Here is a 19087-nt window from a genome sequence, read left to right as displayed (position 1 = left end):
ACAGCCAGAATCACCTCATCTGTGTGAACTGGGCCAGTATGTCACATATTAGTGTGAAGTAGTGGTTCTCAAACGTTTAGTACGGGGACACACTTTTTAGAATGAGAATCTATCAGGACCCACCAGAAGTGATGTCATGACCGGAAGTAACATCATCAAGCAGGAAAAAATTTTTCCCAATCCTAGGCTGCAATACTACCCACACTTACCTAGAAGTAAGTCCCATTTACTATCATTGTTAAAAGCATATACAGAGTAGCCTGTTAAAAGTACAGGTCTGTAACATTTTCCCAATGCAGTCACATGCCATGGTAGTATCAAGGCTAATACATTAAAAATAAAATATTGAAATGAATGGGGATCCACCTGAAATTGGCTCACGACCCACCTAGTGGGCCCTGACCCACAGTTTGAGAAACACTGATGTAAAGTGTTTCTTTATGGCAGTTAAAAGAGAGGCTAAGCTAAAGTTTAGCCTCAAGATTCCTCCAAGACTACCCTCCTTACCTAGCAGAGGTAGCAGCTCTGGTGCACAGCTATCCCTCTGTAAAAGATCCATCCAGTGGCTTTTTTGCCTCAGGTCACACATCTTGTTTAGTGACAACCATAGAGAGACATTCTCAAAGAAATTGAAAAAAGGTTATAAACATTAGACCGCATTCACTCAACTCTTCACTGAAACACACACAGAACAGCAGAGTCAGATTGTATGTGTGGGTGTTTGTGTGTGTTTCTACAAAGATATTCATCAGAAAGACATATTTCCAAGAAATCAGTTTCTCCAAGGCATTTTACTGCAGTCACAAAAGCATGAAACTGTGGACATAAGTCAAATGTGTTTTTTTGCAAAAAATTATTTATAGTTCTTCAGAAAAGTACACTATGTTTATCATTAAATCCTAACTTACAAAGCTATGCCTTCAATTATTGCATTTCTCCAAAATAAAGTGTGAAAATGTCTCGCTTTTCATCTATTAATCAAAATCAAGCAAATGTTATTGTCAAAACCACAGCTAGAAAGATTATTAAAGAATTCAATAAGAATCCTAAAAGCATCATCGGTCAATTTAATAATTTAAATAGTCCATCTCACCCTGATCACAATAAAAACCTATCATATTGGTATATTAGAATTTCTGGTTCAATTTAGCTGATGCAATAGCAATAGCAAAATTAGATAAGTTCATATGTTACATGATTGAGACATATGTAAGACATGAAACATGACATGAGACATGAGACATGACATGACACATATGTTACATGATTGGGACAAGGTTGAGACATACACAATTATGCAGGGGATGGACAGAGTGGATAGGGAGATGCTCTTTACACTCTCACATAACACCAGAACCAGGGGACACCCACTAAAATTGAGTGTGGAGAGGGTTAGAACAGACAAAAGAAAATATTTCTTTACTCAGTGTGTGGTTGGTCTGTCTGTGGTTTCCCCTGGGGGCTGGGGATAAGAATAGGCCCTCCGTTTGGCTGTACTTGTCATAAGAGGCGACTAAACAGCCACCGGGTAGATGGGGCTCGTCAGCCTGGGAAGGCAGCTCATCTGAGAGAAGGAAAACTCTGATCCCAAACCTCTACTGCCTTGTGGCTACATCCAGTTATGGAAAAGGCTTCAGGAGTCAACCTCGAGGCAAAATTCAGAGCCAGAGTCCCTGAGGCAGTTCATGGCTGAACACAGTCACGTTCTGGCAACTCCTGCGACGCTGCTGGAACCAACCGTATTGGCCTCTGCCTTTCCATTGGACCATTTCAGTGACGTGGAGAGGGGGGATTTGCTGCATGGGTAACAGCCTATCCTCCATACCTACTTTACCCAGGCTTCGCGCACTGGAGAGGACACACTGTTCCAGAACCACCATTCAGAGCGTGACACCATAGTCTTCCGAGACTGAAGGATACCAACTCAACTCAAGGTTGGTCTGTGGAACTCTTTGCCACAGGATGTGGTGATGGCGACTGGCCTGGACACCTTTAAAAGGGAATTGGACAAGTTTCTGGAGGAAAAATCCATTATGGGGTACAAGCCATGATGTGTATACGCAACCTCTGATTTTAGAAATGGGTTATGTCAGAATGCCAGATGCAAGGGAGGGCACCAGGATGCAGGTCTCTTGTTATCTGGTGTGCTCCTTGGGGAATTTGGTGGGCTGCTGTGGGATACAGGAAGCTGGACTAGATGGGCCTATGGCCTGATCCAATGGGGCTGTTCTTGTGTTCTTACAGAAACACAGCAAGTACCGTATTTTTCGCTCCATAAGACGCACCTGACCATAAGACGCACCTAGTTTTTAGAGGAGGAAAACAGGAAAAAAAATATTCTGAATCAAATAGTGTAATAATATTTAATAAACTATAACAGAATAACATTTGAACCATGTAAAGTGAACAGCAGTCAACAGTGGCATTAAGAACCATTATCACTGTCATTAACAAATGGAGAGACTAGTTTTCTGGAAACCCCAAGAACTCATCATCGCTAGAGTCAGAATTTATGAAGCTCACAAAAGCAGGTGCACACAAATAGGGGATCACATTATCTTTCTGCTACAATGATGTTCTGCCAAATCCCAATCCACTGGGCCTTGCGCCCGCTTAAGGCTGATCAGTCCCCCTTGTGCAACTCACCAGTGCAGCAAGCAAAAGTGAGTCCAGTTCCAGTCCACAGATGCCAAGTAAATCAGTCCCATCAATCAGAGTTGCCAAATCAGAGTCCAGAACCAATAAGCCAAATTACAGTCCAAGGTCAGTCAAATCCATCAAGGTATCCAAGTCCAGTCACAATCCACAGTCAGATTCCAAATTCAATAAACCCAGTCAATCTCCTCTCCTACCTCCAACCTGCACGCCTTCAAAACCCACAAACCCTTTCTGCCTCAGGTACTCCTTATATCCCTGAGGGCCCTATTGCCTTCCAGTGGCTGCAGCTGTGCAGCACACTCTGCTGGATGCCCAGGCCTTACCCTTAAAGGGGCCACTGCTGACACCACATCTACCTCCTCGCCAGTTCTTCCGTGATTCCAATACAAATGAACAAGTGGAAAGTCCAACCATAACTTGAATTCTCAAGACACAACAAACCTCTGGATTTATGGTGAGAACCGAGCCTTACCTGGGGCTTGTGCAATAAGCAAACACTGGCATTCTGACAAGGAGACAGTTTTTTCTTTGTGATGGGGGGGGCTTACATTCAGATGCTGGATGAGGTGAGTGAAAGCACCCCTCCCCTGCTGTGTGAGTGGGGGGGGCAGAGCATCTGTGTGTGTAAGAGAAGGGGGCAGCCTGTGTGTGAGAGAGAGGGGGAAAAGTGTTTGTGTTGCAGAGAAGTTGTGATGCTCCAGGCTTGGGGTGGGGGGAAAGAGAAGCTGTGATGCTCCAGGCTTTGGGGGGGAGAGAGGCTGTGATGCTCCAGGTTTGGGGGGCGGAAGAGAGAAGCTGTGATGCTCCAGGCTTGGGGGGAGAGAGGATGTGATGCTCCAGTATTGGGGTTGGGGGGAAAGAGAGGCTGTGATGCTCCAGGCTTGGGGGGGAGAGAGAGGCTTTCCTGGGAGTAAGCCCCCCTGACTCTAATGGGACTTACTTCAGAGTAGGCATGCACAGGATTGGGCAGCGAGACTGCCACCCCACCCATGCTTTCCTGGGAGTGAGCCCAGTGACTCTGTGACTTACTTCTGAGTAGACAAGCGGGCTTGGGCAGACTGCCACCCCACCCATGCTTTCCTGGGAGTGAGCCCCACTGACTCTGAGACTTACTTCTGAGTAGCCTCTGACTGCTCTGGAAGCAGAGCAGAGCGAGGGGGCGGGGCAGGGCGGGGCGGGGCGGGGCAGGGCGGGGCGGGGCGGGGCAGGGTGGAGTTTTTTTTGTTTGTTTGTTTGTTTTTTGCAGTATTCGCTCCATAAGATGCACACACTTCCCCCCCCACACACACTTTTTTTTGGGGGGGGGAAGTACGTCTTATGGAGCGAAAAATACGGTATTCAGTTTTCTGTCGCAGAGGCAACTTATTATAGTCGCCTATAGTCAAAACCTGAGCTAAGCAAAACCTTATTTGTTCTAACATTTTCATAATTAGGACAGCCGAATAAATACTGGGGCAGACTAAGCAATTCTTCCCCCACATTTGCAATTAAAATCAATACCACACTGTTTTCAATACCAGTAATAATATAAGGTTAGTTACAAAGCACACTGAAATCAACTAAACAACAAAGGATAATCAATGGTTGTTTAGAAAATGATCTTTCATAATTTTCTAGATCAATGCAATCATCTTACGAAAATGAAATTTTCATACTATACAATTCCATTTAAAATTTGATTAAAACCAAGATATTTTAATCTGCCAACAATGAAGTCATGAATCACAGTTACCAATCAATTTTTGCCTTCAAACCTGAAAATTTACCCAGAAGCACTGATTAAGAAAATTGTATTAATATGGAATTATAGAATTGTAAGAGAACCAACAGCTATCAAACCCAACTGACCGAAACAATGTCAAGTCATTCACAAGCCCTCCAGAGATCAAGACAGATTCTGTGTACACATCAGACCTTTGCTACTTATGACCCTTCCCCTGCACTCCAGGCATGGGCAAGCAGTGTTTGCAGTTCAGACGAAGAGTACTTCACTGACACTGTGAATTTCCCTGTGAGGCCATGCCTCATGTAAATTCATATCAACACGTAGTACATGACCCCTTTTCCATAACAGGACGTTTCTGGTGGTGGAGCATATGATCATGTAACTCCTTCACATAAGAACATAAGACCAGCCCCACTGGATCAGGCCATAGGCCCATCTAGACCAGCTTCCTGTATCTCACAGTAGCCCACCAAATGCCCCAGGGAGCACACCAGATAACAAGAGACCTGCAAGGCTTCCTGGGAATTGTAGTGAAGAACATAAGAACAGCCCCACTGGATCAGGCCATAGGCCCATCTAGTCCAGCTTCCTGTATCTCACAGCAGCCCACCAAATGCCCCAGGGAGCACACCAGATAACAAGAGACCTGCCTCCTGGTGCCCTCCCTTGCATCTGACATGAACATAAGAACAGCCCCACTGGATCAGGCCATAGGCCCATCTAGTCCAGCTTCCTGTATCTCACAGCGGCCCACCAAATCCCCAGGGAGCACACCAGATAACAAGAGACCTCATCCTGGTGCCCTCCCTTGCATCTGGCATCTGGCATTCTGACATAAAATTCACACATGGATTCACCTGAATATGCATTCAGGCTCTCAGAGGACTTTGTCCAATACTGTATTATTTAAAAATATTTGTGGCTAGGACTGTGCAAGGACAAGAACTACATCAAGACTGTTAAAATTGTAATAACTATCTCTTTTTAAATGCTGTATATATTTTTGTTGGCATGCACAGAAAGCAATGCAGAAATTAGCTTCACCAGCAGTCTAAACTTGTGTACTCCACCATGTCACTAGACCTGCCAGTCAATATATGGACGTGGGAAGCAGACTTATCTTGAGTGAAACCATTGAGTGCGCAAATCTGAGTCGGCCTAGGGACAACAGCACAAATCCAACTAGCCCCATAGGGTTGACTGAGGGTAAGGAGATATAAGTCCCCTTCCTTCGAGTTGCACCCCAGCCCATACCTAACCTATGCTGGATACAGAGTAGTCCAGTCAACCTGCCTGTTCCAGCACAGGTTAGGATTAAGCATCTAGGCCAGTATTATCTATAGTAATTGGCAATGGCTCTTTGAGATTTCAAATGCCATTCATTTTCCATCTCCTTTTTCATATCCAATCCCTAACCATTTCTAGATGCTCAGTAAGCTCCAAGACATCAGGTCCTGGTTCACAAGAGCCGGCACCAAATTTCATTGATGTCTTTCCAAGCCTCAAAATAATGTTGTTCCTGAATATATACCTTCCTCCCGCATCCTCTCCCAATATCAAATTTCCCATTAAGCCTTTGACTTGACCTCTTAATTGTCTTCCTTTGCCATAATTCTATTACCATATAATATTATTCTCTCTATATATGGAATATTATACCATATAATTATTCTCTCTCTCTCTCTCTCTCTCTCTCTCTCTCTCTCTCTCTAAGAGGAGCCAAGGCAGCTGGTTCCATTTCTTGCTTTATTTGTTTATTTTCATCCTCCAAGGAGTTCCTTGCGCTTCATATGACTACTGCGTCCCACTGGTTCTCTTTTCCTTTCCCCATTTCCCCAAACTCTTCTTTTGTTGTCTTCTGTACTGTCAATATTTAGAATGCCACCTCCAGGGGGCCAGGAATCTCTGTTTTGTTTTGGCTTATCAAACTGTACAAGTATCCAAATGCCTTGATGGAGATCTGTAAATAATTTAACGATTGTGATAATCTGATAGCTTCACACAGACATGAAGTCCAGAAAGAAAATTGAACACAAGTCAGTGGAATTCTCCATCAACATGTCTTTTGTCTTTTTCTTATGTAAAAAGATGGTGTAGAAGGAAAATTGGAGCAATATTGTGTATTCTACAGGTAAATAGGCTGACCCAGCTCCATACACACTCATTTTCTAAAATGCTTATCCTGGAAGTTACAGATAGGAGGATTTCATTGCATTGTGTACCTTTCTCAGTAGCTGGAAGAGGTCATTGTGTCTGCTGAGAAAAATCTTGTCTCTAATTGTAAGAGAAGCATCCTGACAAGGCAGACAAACATAAATTATGGGCTCAGTGCTCTATTAGTCTTTGCAACACAAATGGAATGCAACTGGCAAATTGGAATGCAGTACAGTAGTATGCAGGGATGGGAAAACCCAGCAGGACTTGACATGAGTCGAGTCACCAAGTCACCACCAAGTGCTTACTCACGAGTAAGCAAACGTGCCTTAGCTGGTGGTCAGGCCAGGCAAAGGGGAATGTGAAACCACAAGAATGATCCTGATCTGATGGAACTGGAGCTCAACAAATGCTCCAGAAGGCAGCCCCCCCCCCCCCCACTAAAAAGGATCAAAATAGAGGCTTCAGCTGATAAGCCTTTTTTGAGACTTGCAAAGCCAGGTGGATCCTGACAGTGATCTGGTTTAAACAGACATTCTTAAATTGAACTGGGCACTGGGTAGGGCTGAAAACCTTGCTGGTTTTGGAAGGAGGGGTGTTATCGCAGACAGGCTACAGAGGAAATTCACTTGGTGGACCAGGACTGGCTTCTGCTTATTTAATTATTTGTTTTACTTTCATTATTTATACTTATTTATTTGAATTTGCCTGATGATATCACTTCCACCATGACATCACTTCTGGTGGGTCTTGGACAGATTGTCATTCTAAAAAGTGGGTCCCAGTGCCAGAAGTTTGAGAACTGCTGCAATAAGATGTTAGTATGTTGACACCCTGGGTGTGTGTGTGTGTGTGACAACACTAGTGACTAAAATCACTAAAATCACAGTTTAGAGGAATAAACCGGGGAGTGTGTGTGTGTGTGTGTGTGTGTTGGAGTTCTCTTTGAACACTCCCCTGATGTCCCCACTTATCTGTAAAGAGGGCAGGAGGAGGGTCTCGAGCCACAGCTGACCCCGGATGACCCCAATCCTTGGCAGCCCTATTCAGAAGTAGTTCCACTGTAGCTAGTCATTAAATGAGGGTTCTCTGCCCCTCCTCCTGCCCTCCCTCTGCCAATGAAAATATCAGAATGTCCATTCTTTGTACAATGATCATCTGTTCCTTCCTTCCTATCAGAGATGGGAAATGAGAACCCAGTCCCGCCTCCCCACTCCTGCTCACATTAACCCTTTCCTGCCTTCCAACTGGAACTCCTTGCTACTCACTGGTCAGAATTATGGCCCACAAGGTTTTCCACGCAGCAAAAACAGTAAGCAAGCACCCCCAGACACAGGGAGACTCAAGTCAGCACACAAGGGGATGAGTGCCGAGTCAGGGGGCCCTGACTCAAGTGTTTTTCAGAGTTTTCCACGCACGTGACTCACGAGTCGCTGAGTCACCCAAAATCACACATTTTCATGACTCGAGTTCAAGTCACCTGACTGGGGTTCCCAACTTATTGCCTGCACTGTGTTTCTCGAGCAAAAGAAAGTACCAGTTTGCAAATAATGGGTAGCACTAATAATGACTAATGGCTAATGTACCTCTTTGGTTTCATAGCCATGATCTGTAATCCATTATTAGTGCTGGGGCAATCAAGTGCTGCTGTCATTCCTTCTGCAATCAACAGAACGGTTCATCTGGCCTTTAAGTATACTGTACACTCTCAAAGCATAGCAATTTCTTCATCAGGAAAGGCCAAACATAAGCAGGGAAAGAGAACTTAATGGGCGGCCCTGTGCCCTTCTCAGGCAGACAGCAACTCATTAGCCTTGGGGGAGATAAAACTGTCCATTGATTTGGACTAGGATGAGCACCAACATCTCAGAAAAAAAGTTAAATCCTGAAGAGAAACATCTGAGGGTTTTCAAATGAGTTTCTATGAGACAAATGAAATTTCTCAGGGAGTCTTGCTCATCCCTAGGACTGGGTCAGGCATGTATTTGTCCATCACCAATCCTATCCCACTTTCCAGTGAGGTGCAGTCACGATGCAACCCAAAGGGAAGGGAACAAATCATCCCTTGCCTTGAAGAAGCCTCCATGACTCCCCACCACCACCACAGAATGCAGCTCATGCCCTGTTGGTACAGCTGCATCGATGCTGGAAAGTTGGATTGGATCGAGCCCTTATTTAATCATCCCTCGATTGAAAACAGTCACATCAGTGTGTGAACTGGTTCCACTGAAATGCCTTGTGTCGGAGGTAGAAAAAGCACTGCAGTATGGTCTGATTGATGTGTAACAGCTGAGGGCACAATCCTGCCCTGCGCTGGAACAGGCAAGCCAAGAGGCTTGCACTGTATCCAGCGCAGGATAGGGGCCCAAAGCAGCTCAGCCAAAGGTAAAGGGAAACTTTTTCCCTTACCTCTGGGTAAGGCACCCTGGCCCCTATGGGTCTCCTTGGACTTGCACCACATCCAGAAGTGGCACAAGTACAAGGAGAGCGGAGCAGCTTGAAGCCACTCCAAACTCCCCAGGAACGGGGGTTAGGATCCAGCATAACTGCTGGGTCCCAGCCCTGCCTCCTGTGCTGGCATGGCCTGCTCTTAAGGAGGGGCAAACATGCTTTACGACACATTTGTGGCCCTCCTGGGCTGGTGCAAGGGACTTGTGCAGGCCCAAGTTCTCCTCTGGATTGCACCCTGATTCACACATGCAGGAGCAATGAGGTGGAATAATCCCGAGTTGGGAGAGTGCATTGTACCACTTCAGTCTGCAGGTGCTGGGATGCTGTTTTAAATGTAAAATATCCCTCAAAAGAACTTTAAAAAACCAACACCCCACCCAACCCCGCCACCTGGTGCAGGATTTGCCCCAATCGGCAGGTACCACTCCAGTGCCGCTGGAGTCAGGCACAGGCCTCTCATCAGCGGCACTGCCCTTCGCATGATCGAAAAGTGCTTTCTGGCTTGTTTGTGACAGCACCCATGCCTGTCCTGCCATGAGGAACCGGCTTAGGATTGGGCTGCCCAAAATGCCTTTGTAAGACAGCTTGACCATAAATTGGTCAAGACACCTTGATTCTCCATGCTACAAATTGGTCTTGCACAAAGGAATGGATTTTAACCTTTGTACCTAGAAAGACATGGAAGGGCACAGCCTACAATGGAATTTTCAAAGCTATTAACCACTCCTTTGATAAAGAAAAAATACCATCAACAGAAAATAAAGGAGTACTTTATAATTAACAAGGTCAATTACTTCTAATTGCAAAGCTCATTCATTTTTCAAAAGAGAAGATATTTTCCCCTTAATTGTTATAGGTTTATTTGAATAGGCAATTAAAAACACATTAAAATGGGGAACTATAGATAACAAGGCTCAAGTTTCTGTCCTGAGCAGATTAAAGATGAATATTGTGGTACTAACTCAGTTTCCACTTTACAAGTAACAAGGGTTAATTTAAATGTTAAAAAAAAATTTTATTTATTGCTTTCCTTTTTTAGGCAATGCAAACTGAATGGGTCTCATTTTCCATTTCCAGAGCCAATTTGTATACAGGTGGAAAGAGGCTTCATGAATCTTATTCTTGATGAAAGATAAGTTGATATAATTGAGACTGGGAAATTTTGCTATTTTGTGATTTTATTTAAATGTTAGTTTGTTAACAAGAGGTTTTAAATATGGTGAAGAGGTTCCCAGAATAACTTCTAGCATATTGCATGTTTTATTTTTATTCATTTTTCACATTGATACCTCCCTTCCCCCAAGGAGCTCAGGGTGGTGTATATAATTCCTTCCCCCCTTTTGTCCTCACAACAACCCTGTGAAGTAGGTGAGCTGAGAGATAGTGAGTAGCCCAAGGTTACCCAGGAAGCTTCATGGCATATATATTACTTTGGATAATTTGAAGGAATCAGTGTTAAATAAATGGGAAAAAATTAGTATACCTGCATTAATTCAACTCCATTAATTCAGCTGTATATTTCAACTTCAAGATCCCAATCTGCAATACAATGCGAGGTACTTGGATGTAATTAAGTAGCTGGATAAGTCCAGTTTTTCCTGGTTTTAGTGTTCATTGATTTCTTGCTGGTGTGATGTATGGAGAGGCAGACATAACTTCATGCAGAGATTCTTGCAGAATTAGAAGCAGAAGGTAGCTGAAAGGCTGTGTCCTACCACTGCTAATAAATAACTAATTATGGCATCTGCTCATCCACATTAAAGTTAAAATACTACAAAGAGAGTGCTAAGAAAGCAAACCCTGATTCTATCCTTGGAACAAATATTTTTATGATCAGAGATATATTTAAATAATGCAGAGTTTCTTTCAGGATGAACCATGGCATGCTGAGAACATTCTGATGGGTTAGTCATTCATGGAGTTGTGTTGTAGACACAAATATGAGCCAGTCAACTGCTGAATCAGCACATTCTTTCATGTCAAGAAAGTGTGTCAGCACGAAACCAAGCTTAGCCAACCAAGAAACTATGTTCCATCAGTAGAAGTGTTTAAGATGGGATTTTCCGTGAGTAAAATGGGATTTACAGCCAAATGCTTACTGAACACATAGGGCTTACTTCTGAGTAAAATGAATAACACAGTTTTCAAATACCTCTATCCATCAGTCATCAGGGATCATGTTATGCACATACCCAGTGGCGTAGCTAGAGAGGGTGCAAAGCACTAAGTTTTGTAGGTGTCTGAATGTGCCATGCAAGCAGCCCCTCCCCTTTGGAGCCATTTTGGGCAGGAGGAGCAAAACAGAGGTGAATGCAAGGAGGCAGAAAGGCCTCCATTTTGCTCCCACAGCCCAAAACATCTCCAAAGGGGAGGGGCCGCCTGCATGGCGCATTCAGGCACCTGCAAAACTTTTAGTTACACCACTGCACAGACCTATTCCCTTCTGTGCATAAAGAATGCTCTGACATCTGAGAGCAGAGTATCCATGGTAGCCCCTGTATTGGAATCGAGGAAGATCTGGCGAGGAGGTAGATGTGGTGTCAGCAGTGGCCCCTTTAAGGGTAAGTCCTGGGCATCTAGCAGAGTGTGCTGCACAGCTGCAGCCACTTGCAGGCAATAGGGCCCTCAGGGATATAATGAGCACCTGAGGCAGGAAGGGTTTGTGGGTTTTGAAGGAGTGCAGGTTGGAGAGGAGACTGACTTGGCTTATTGACCTTGGATTCTGACCTTAGATTGTGACTTGGCTTATTGACTTTGGACTTAACCCTGGATACTCTGACTGACTTTGTGACTAATGGACTGCTGGAGCAGATGGAGTTCAGTGTGTGGCTGCTGTACCCAAGACCTGCTGAGGACCAAGGGTCTGCTTTAGTGGCAGGAGGCTGCTGGCAGGAGAGAGTACCTCTGCAGGTTGAACAGGCGAGCTACCCTGGAGGTGGTGACCAGAACTGGACACAATACTCCAGGTGTGGCCTTACCATAGATTTGTACAATGGCATTATAATATTAGCAGTTTTGTTCTCAATACCCTTCCTAATGATCCCAAGCATAGAATTGGCCTTCTTCACTGCCACCGCACATTGGGTCGACACTTTCATCGACCTGTCCACCACCACCCCAAGATCTCTCTCCTGATCTGTCACAGACAGCTCAGAACCCATCAGCCTATATCTAAAGTTTTGATTTTTTGCCCCAATGTGCATGACTTTACACTTACTGACATTGAAGCGCATCTGCCATTTTGCTGCCCATTCTGCCAGCCTGGAGAGATTCTCCAGGCAGAGTTTGGCCTGGGAATCTGGCAAAACAGCCCCCAAAGCTTTGTTCCCCACCACAGATCATGGTTTCCTCTGTTCAAGACACCTATTTCTGCAAGAACTTCTGACTTCCTGCTAAATGGGTGGTATATATCAGGAGAGCACACTTCATTGATCTTAGGGATAGCAACAGCACAAATTGGGGAGGGGGGAGAGACAACCTCAGAATTATTTAGATATAGCCTCAACCTCCAATTTGCATTTGAATGGTATTTAAGTCATTCTTGCTTAAAACTAATGAAGAGTCCTCCTGCCATCAGCCTTAAAATCACAATTGGGGGGGGGGGAAATGAACTATTTTTGTGTCCCTGTCCTGACAACTGGCACACTGCTATGGATGCTTGGCAGGTCCCAAAAGTGTGGGGAAAGAGTGTTGTTTTTGACACACAATCAGCCCTCATGGGCTCATGTGGTTGGCTTATTTAAATGTTCTCACAGCTGTTCAGAAACACAAGCAGCTCCCATGCAGGTGAGTGGGCTAAAGGCAACTGGTATCATGTACCCAGGGGGACAAATGAAACTTGCACATGAAAACAAATAATAGGTGTATAAAATATTATGTGTGTTCCTGCTGCTTCTGAGTGGCAGAGTATTATGTGTCTTCAAAAGAAAAAACCTCACTTTTGTTTGCAAGCAAACAAGCAAACCGCAGGCTTTTCATTTATGATCTGTAAGTTCAAAACACTGTTGTTAAAAAGACTTGATTAATTTGCATTTTATTGCACAGCATGAAGGTTGCCATGCATTTATACTATTACTTAACAGGAGGTTCTGGGGAAGATTAATCATGCACAATAGTTTGACATTATGTAAATACTGAAATGTCAGCCATGGAAATTACTTGGCATAAACATTTTTAATAAAAGATGAATAAACGTCCAATTTAATTTTGAAAAGACAAGTAGAGAATTATTGCCCCACACATAACATCTATGGGCAATAAGCATCTATGCAAACAAATGCTATTAAAATTACTTTTACGCATAATCCAGTTATGACAATGAACCATACACAAGTTTCCTCGCTTTACAATTATTGCTCTCTCAAGAGGGGGATGCTCTACAACTTTATGGCAAGTTTGCTCATAAATAATCTTGCATGTGACTGGGGCACTTAGAGTTGGAGGCTAAATCTTTTTTCCTTTGATCATAAGAATCAAGGATATAGAGGGCTTTCCATTCTCAGCAGAGGGAGTGATGGTAGACTTAGATCCATGGCATGGAGAGATCTCTTTTGTCTTCAGTGCCCAGTTTCTGTCCTGCAACATGTGAAGTATCCATAATACATGTATATGGAACAGCAGGAAGGTGTTGTTCAAAAAGCACATGAGGCTTCTCTAAAACATTTATCCAGACCATGGTGACCAGATGCAATGGAGGACAGAATGTCTGTACATTTAACCATTGAATAGATGAGGGCACTTTTGCAGGTGCGGCTTTTTAAACCCTTCCATATTGAGTTGCACCTGCCAATATTCCCTCTTCTACACAATGGTTAAAGGTATAGGAACTCTGTCCTCCATTGCATCTGGTAACCCTGATCCAGACAGGTCAGAGCTTTAAAATATCAAATATCCTGAAATCTGCCTTGCTGTAATCTGAGAATCCTCCACTCCATGATCAGCTGTATAATAAAAGACAATAGCAGGGAACGGTAAACCTTAACAATAAGATGTCATTCAACCATCAATATATGGTTGATAAATATTTCATTTCATTTCTTTTAACCTTTATTGGCATAAAAGGTTGGTAAATATGTTGTAAGTAAATACTGACTTGATGCACATCACTGGCCTGCAATTGGTTGGCACATTTGTATGTGATTGTACCCTCCTGATCTGATTGTTCATGGTTTAATTGCTGTTTCATTTTGTTGTTCGCTGTGACCCTGATGGGTAGACAAGCAGGTTACAAGTGTTTCAAATAAACTAATATTTAACTGGAAACACATTTCATGGTCTGCTAATCAGATGAATAATCATTGGACATACTGATGATGCGTGAATTGTTGATGTGAATTGTTGATGCATGAATATCTCTTCATTCAGACTCCGGTGTTTATGACAAGATAGTTTTTTACATGAAAAAACTGGAACCAAGTTATACACACAGGGCGCAATCCTAACGCCTTACGTCAGTGCTTTCCAGCACTGATATAAGGACAATGCAGCTCCAAGGTAAGAGAACAAACATTCCCTTACTTTGAGGAGGCCTCTGTGAGTGACACCCAACTGCAGGATGCGACACACGTCCCATTGGCACCGCTATGCCAGTGCTGGAAAGCACTGACATAAGGGGTTAGGATTGCACCCACAGTTATGTATAACTAATTATGTGCAAAATGGAGAGAAAGATACTTACAGCCCAATCCTATGCATGTCTACTCAGAAGTAGGTCCCATTAGAGTCAATGGGGCTTATTCCCAGGATAGTATGGATAGAATTGGGCTGTTAGCTGGGAGACCAGACAGCTCCTAGAATCAAGCACAGCAAATTTTCCCATTAGCCCATGCAGCAAAGATGTGCAGTGGATGGGGAGGCCAGAGTCCTTTGAAAAGCGCTGCTGCCATGGGAGGTGTGCAAGCACACACAACCAGTGGTGTAGCTAATGATCATGTAGGCTGGTGCCAAGTTCAAAATGTCGTCCCGGAAGTGATGTCACAACCGGAAGTGACATCATACCTGGGCTTTGTTAAAAGTGAAAATTGGGAGGAACCCACCTCCTCCCCACAGCAGCTTGCCACCCACTTGCTCTGCTGCCTCCCCCCAGTCGGTGGCATAGCTAAGGCATCTATCTGTTACCTAGGGTCAAAGAACATTTGTAGCCCCCCCCCCAGACAAAATCAAATTAAGTAAATAAATAAAAAGTGTGCCCCTGATAGGTTCAAAACACTGTACTGGAGTGAAGAGGGACGGTTATTCTCCCCTGCTAAATATAACAGGAGCACCAGTTGAAAAAGTGCCTTTCACCCAGTTAGCAGGGGTAACTGTATTATGATATATGGAAATGAGAGCTGACATATTAACACCTTATTTCATGCTGTATCATGATAACATGTCACTGCAACATGTCAATAACATAATAATATGTCACTGGCTCTCAAAACAGTCAGTCTCATAGTTCAGTTTTGAGTTAAGAAAATTCACTTTTGGTTCCATAAGGCAGTTGTGTTTTCATTTTCTAGTTAATTGGCCATAACGTTTGATAGAATAAAGATATTCCAATGCTGTTTGTTTCATTGCATTCTACATTAAATTACCTTTCCAATGATTTATAACATGATGGTATTATTCGTACATACCAAGATTTTCACAATTTGGGTCACTAGTGTCAAGCTCAGCTTGTTGCCCCCCTGAAGCTTGATGCCCGGTGCAACTGCTACCCCCTTAGCTATGCCACTGCACACAATCCACATGCATGCTCTGCTTGCACACCTCCCACGGTGGTGGCACTTTTCAAAGGACTCCAGTGGGGAGGCTCTGCCTCACCTGCCTCCCCACCCACCACACGTCCCTGCTGTGTAGATATCTGTGTGGAGCAGAGGTGGTTTCAAAGCCCATCTCTTTAGAATACCTTCCTACAAACATCTTGCCTGGTTTGTGGTCTGAATAAAAGGCTTGCTGTTCATCTGTTGTAAAGGATGGCATTAAAACACGGCTGATGTGTTTCAAGTGATTATCTCCAACATGGACACTCAGCTTTAAGGCGAAAGGCTGGGTGGGAGGGAGAAGAAATTCAAGGCTAGGGAAGGCATATAGATGCATTTGTGGGTGTGGGGGTTCTGAAGGAATCAAAAGAGGTGAGCTTTAGTTCTGGTTTGCTGCCTGGAAAGGCATTTTTCAAACTTCCTGTTATTTTGTTTTCAATTGCTTTGATTTTCTTGCTTCAGCTTGATTAAACGTTTTTACCATCTGGTAACATGCCCAGAGCCTGACACTGACAATGCTTTTACATATGTATGCGGGAACCAAAATAAATAAAATAAATAAATGATCACCCAAGGTGTGCTCTCCCCAAGTGCCTGGTGTGGCTCAGCTTAGTGCTTAAATAAAACATAATGTGATTCTTAGCAGTTTGCATGATTACTTTCTCAAAGAAAGCAAACCACTGCTGGAATATTTATTTACGAGCAGCAGCACCAAAACCTGTTTATTCCTCCTGCTTCCTTCAGTTGTAGTTACAAGCAGCAACAGCTGCCCCTTGGGAGTTTCTCTAACAACAGTTCAACATGGAAAAAGTTTCATTTTTTTTTTCCAGCTCTGATCCTTGTTGCAGTCTGAAGTACGGACACAATTTGGCACCACAGACGTTGTTCAGAAGCATTTCCAACTCTTGCTCTTTTGTAAGTTTCACCATTTCAAGACATGGGGCCCAATCCTAACAGACTCCTCTGCTGTTGGAGCTCATATTTCTGTGGCACAGAAGCCTTTCTGGTGTTGCAAAATGTGACATGCTGTCTTGTGCAACTGGGCCACCATCAAAAACAGCAAGCGGTGATGACCACATGACAGCAACCTTCAAAAATGCCCCAACACTAGAAAGTTGCCACAAGGGGCAGGCAGTGGACAGATTGGCTTAGGAGGGGGATGAATGGGGCAGGAATCAGGGTAGAAGGGAAGTGTTGAGGTCTGGAAGGGGGCAGTTATTTGCAGCAGCAGATCTAAAACATTGCTCCACTACTGACCTGCACCTTCTCCCCAAACCAGTTCCGGATTTTTGTGGTCATGTAAGTAAAGTGCCAAGAGGACCAGTAGTATGCGAGTATAGCTTGCCATGATCTCTGCAATTGTAGCTGCTCTGAAAAGCATTTTCACCATGTTATTTGGGTCCATACAGTATTTTCTCCAAAGAATCCCAGACACGCCTCTGTCTGAGAATGAACAAAAACCTTTGTCAAACATAACTGTGTGAACAAGCCTTACAAGAATCATGCCTAATATACCAAATCCTTTCCGTGTTCCTTGCTGTAATGATGATGATGTGTAAATCTCCTTGTAGTTTCTTGGTAGTCGCCATAAAACTGAATTATAGCATGATACCAAGCTAATTAAGAAACATTAATATGATTGATCTGGGCAGAAGCACTTCATACTTCTTGGTTGTGTCAGCAGTTTATTCCCTGACCTACACAGTCCTGGCTATCTGGATGGAAGGTCTCAGACACTGGGCACCACCATTCAGTATATCACTTCCTAAGTGATTAAAGAGGAGTTCCGTTCAAAACATTTCACTACCCCATTGGTGCCCTCACTCAGATGGTTACACTTTCGTCACCCCAATCTGCAGCAACTAATTACTTCTCTGCTTGACTGATAATTCTTCATGCACAGATTGTACTTGTTATCATTTAATATATATTCAACAGATCATTGGGCTACCTCACGCAATAAACTTTTTCTTCCTTTATTGGTGAATAATAAACCAAAGATACAACAGCTGAACAAAATAACAAAGGAGGAAACAAAATAACAAAGTGGAAAAAAAAATAAAGGCAGCAAAAGGGGGGGAAAGGATGAAAAACCAAGAGGAAAGATCCCCAACTAGTGCCAAAGGGCTGTTCTTGCAAAGAGCAAATTGGCAAGGTTGGGAGTCTCTCTTTCCCAAGACTGCAAGGAACCATGAGGAGGCGATGAGCCCTTTCATTCTTTCTGGTTTTTCCTGCCTATAGGAACTGATGGTGTGGAGGGCACTCAAAGTCCCAGCCAAACTGAGCAGGACTGGAATTCATGTCATCAGTGGCGTAGCTAAAGGGGGGTGCAAAGCACTACATTTTGCAGGAACTTCATCGCAGTGTGTGCAAGCAGCCCCTCTACCTCCCCTTAGGAGCCATTCCGAGTGGGGGGAACAAAACAGAGGCATACAGGTAAATGTTTATTTACCCAATAAGGTCACATTAATAATGTGACCAAATGAGATGTTTGGTAAGTTTTTGAAAGAGCAGGAACCAGAATTAGAGTTGCAAGATTTAATCAGTTGATGAATATGATGAATTGATAGGTCTTCAGTGGTTGCTAAAATTGAGCCCTCTCAAGTTGAACAGTGGGGCTGACAATATGCAAAAATTCCATGAACTGGAGCTTTTAAAGCAACTATCCCAAGTGTAAACTACATAGGTAACAAAGAAAAAAATGGACACTCACTTCCACATTGTAATGGTCAACCCAACCCAGCAACTGTTGCCCTGCACATGCCCGATCTCGTCTGATCTTAGAAGCTAAGCAGGGTCAGGCCTGGTTAGTACTTGGATGGGAGACCGCCTGGGAATACCGGGTGCTGTAGGCTTATACCATAGTCTTTCGAGACTGAAGGTTGCCAACCAACCCTATTCAGTGCTGGTGCAGCGGCGCCACATGGCCCACACTGTCTCCAATGCTGGGAATGAGCAGACTGGAGATCTCCTTGGGGTACGGGAACATTTTTGTCAAGCCCCAGCCTGCCCAATTGGACTACTCAGATCTGTGACAGTTGTGGGAAATTTTAGAGGGTTTACCTGTTTTATAATCTCTTTTTATTAAATAATATATTTAGTGAGTTATCCTATGTTCTAAGGAGCCAGGAATGAATATTACTCTGCAGTTAGGACAGCTGAGGCCTAGCGTCATGGCTGCAGCCGGAGGGTTGCAGTTCCAGCTTTAAGCCTGCTTACGCAGCAGATAAAGCGAAAAACATGTTTATGACCAAGGGCTCAGTCGGCTGGGGACCGGGGACTTTTTGCTCTGACAACATCTGGGAGAACAGATACAGGAAACATGTCAGGATGTACCAAGAAAGAGATACAGGAA

At 43.8% G+C, this 19087-nt stretch overlaps 1 pseudogene; it reads left to right on the top strand.

Moving 5' to 3' along the window:
- Positions 1-18470: 18470 nt before the first annotated feature.
- Positions 18471-18587, top strand: LOC136655179 (5S ribosomal RNA; annotated as a pseudogene).
- Positions 18588-19087: the final 500 nt, after the last annotated feature.

The sequence above is a fragment of the Tiliqua scincoides genome, chromosome 5, assembly GCF_035046505.1.
Source record: "Tiliqua scincoides isolate rTilSci1 chromosome 5, rTilSci1.hap2, whole genome shotgun sequence".
In the NCBI taxonomy this organism is placed as follows: Eukaryota; Metazoa; Chordata; class Lepidosauria; order Squamata; family Scincidae; genus Tiliqua; species Tiliqua scincoides.
The sequence above is the reverse complement of the archived record's forward strand: the minus strand, read 5'-3'. Positions and strand labels throughout refer to the sequence as shown.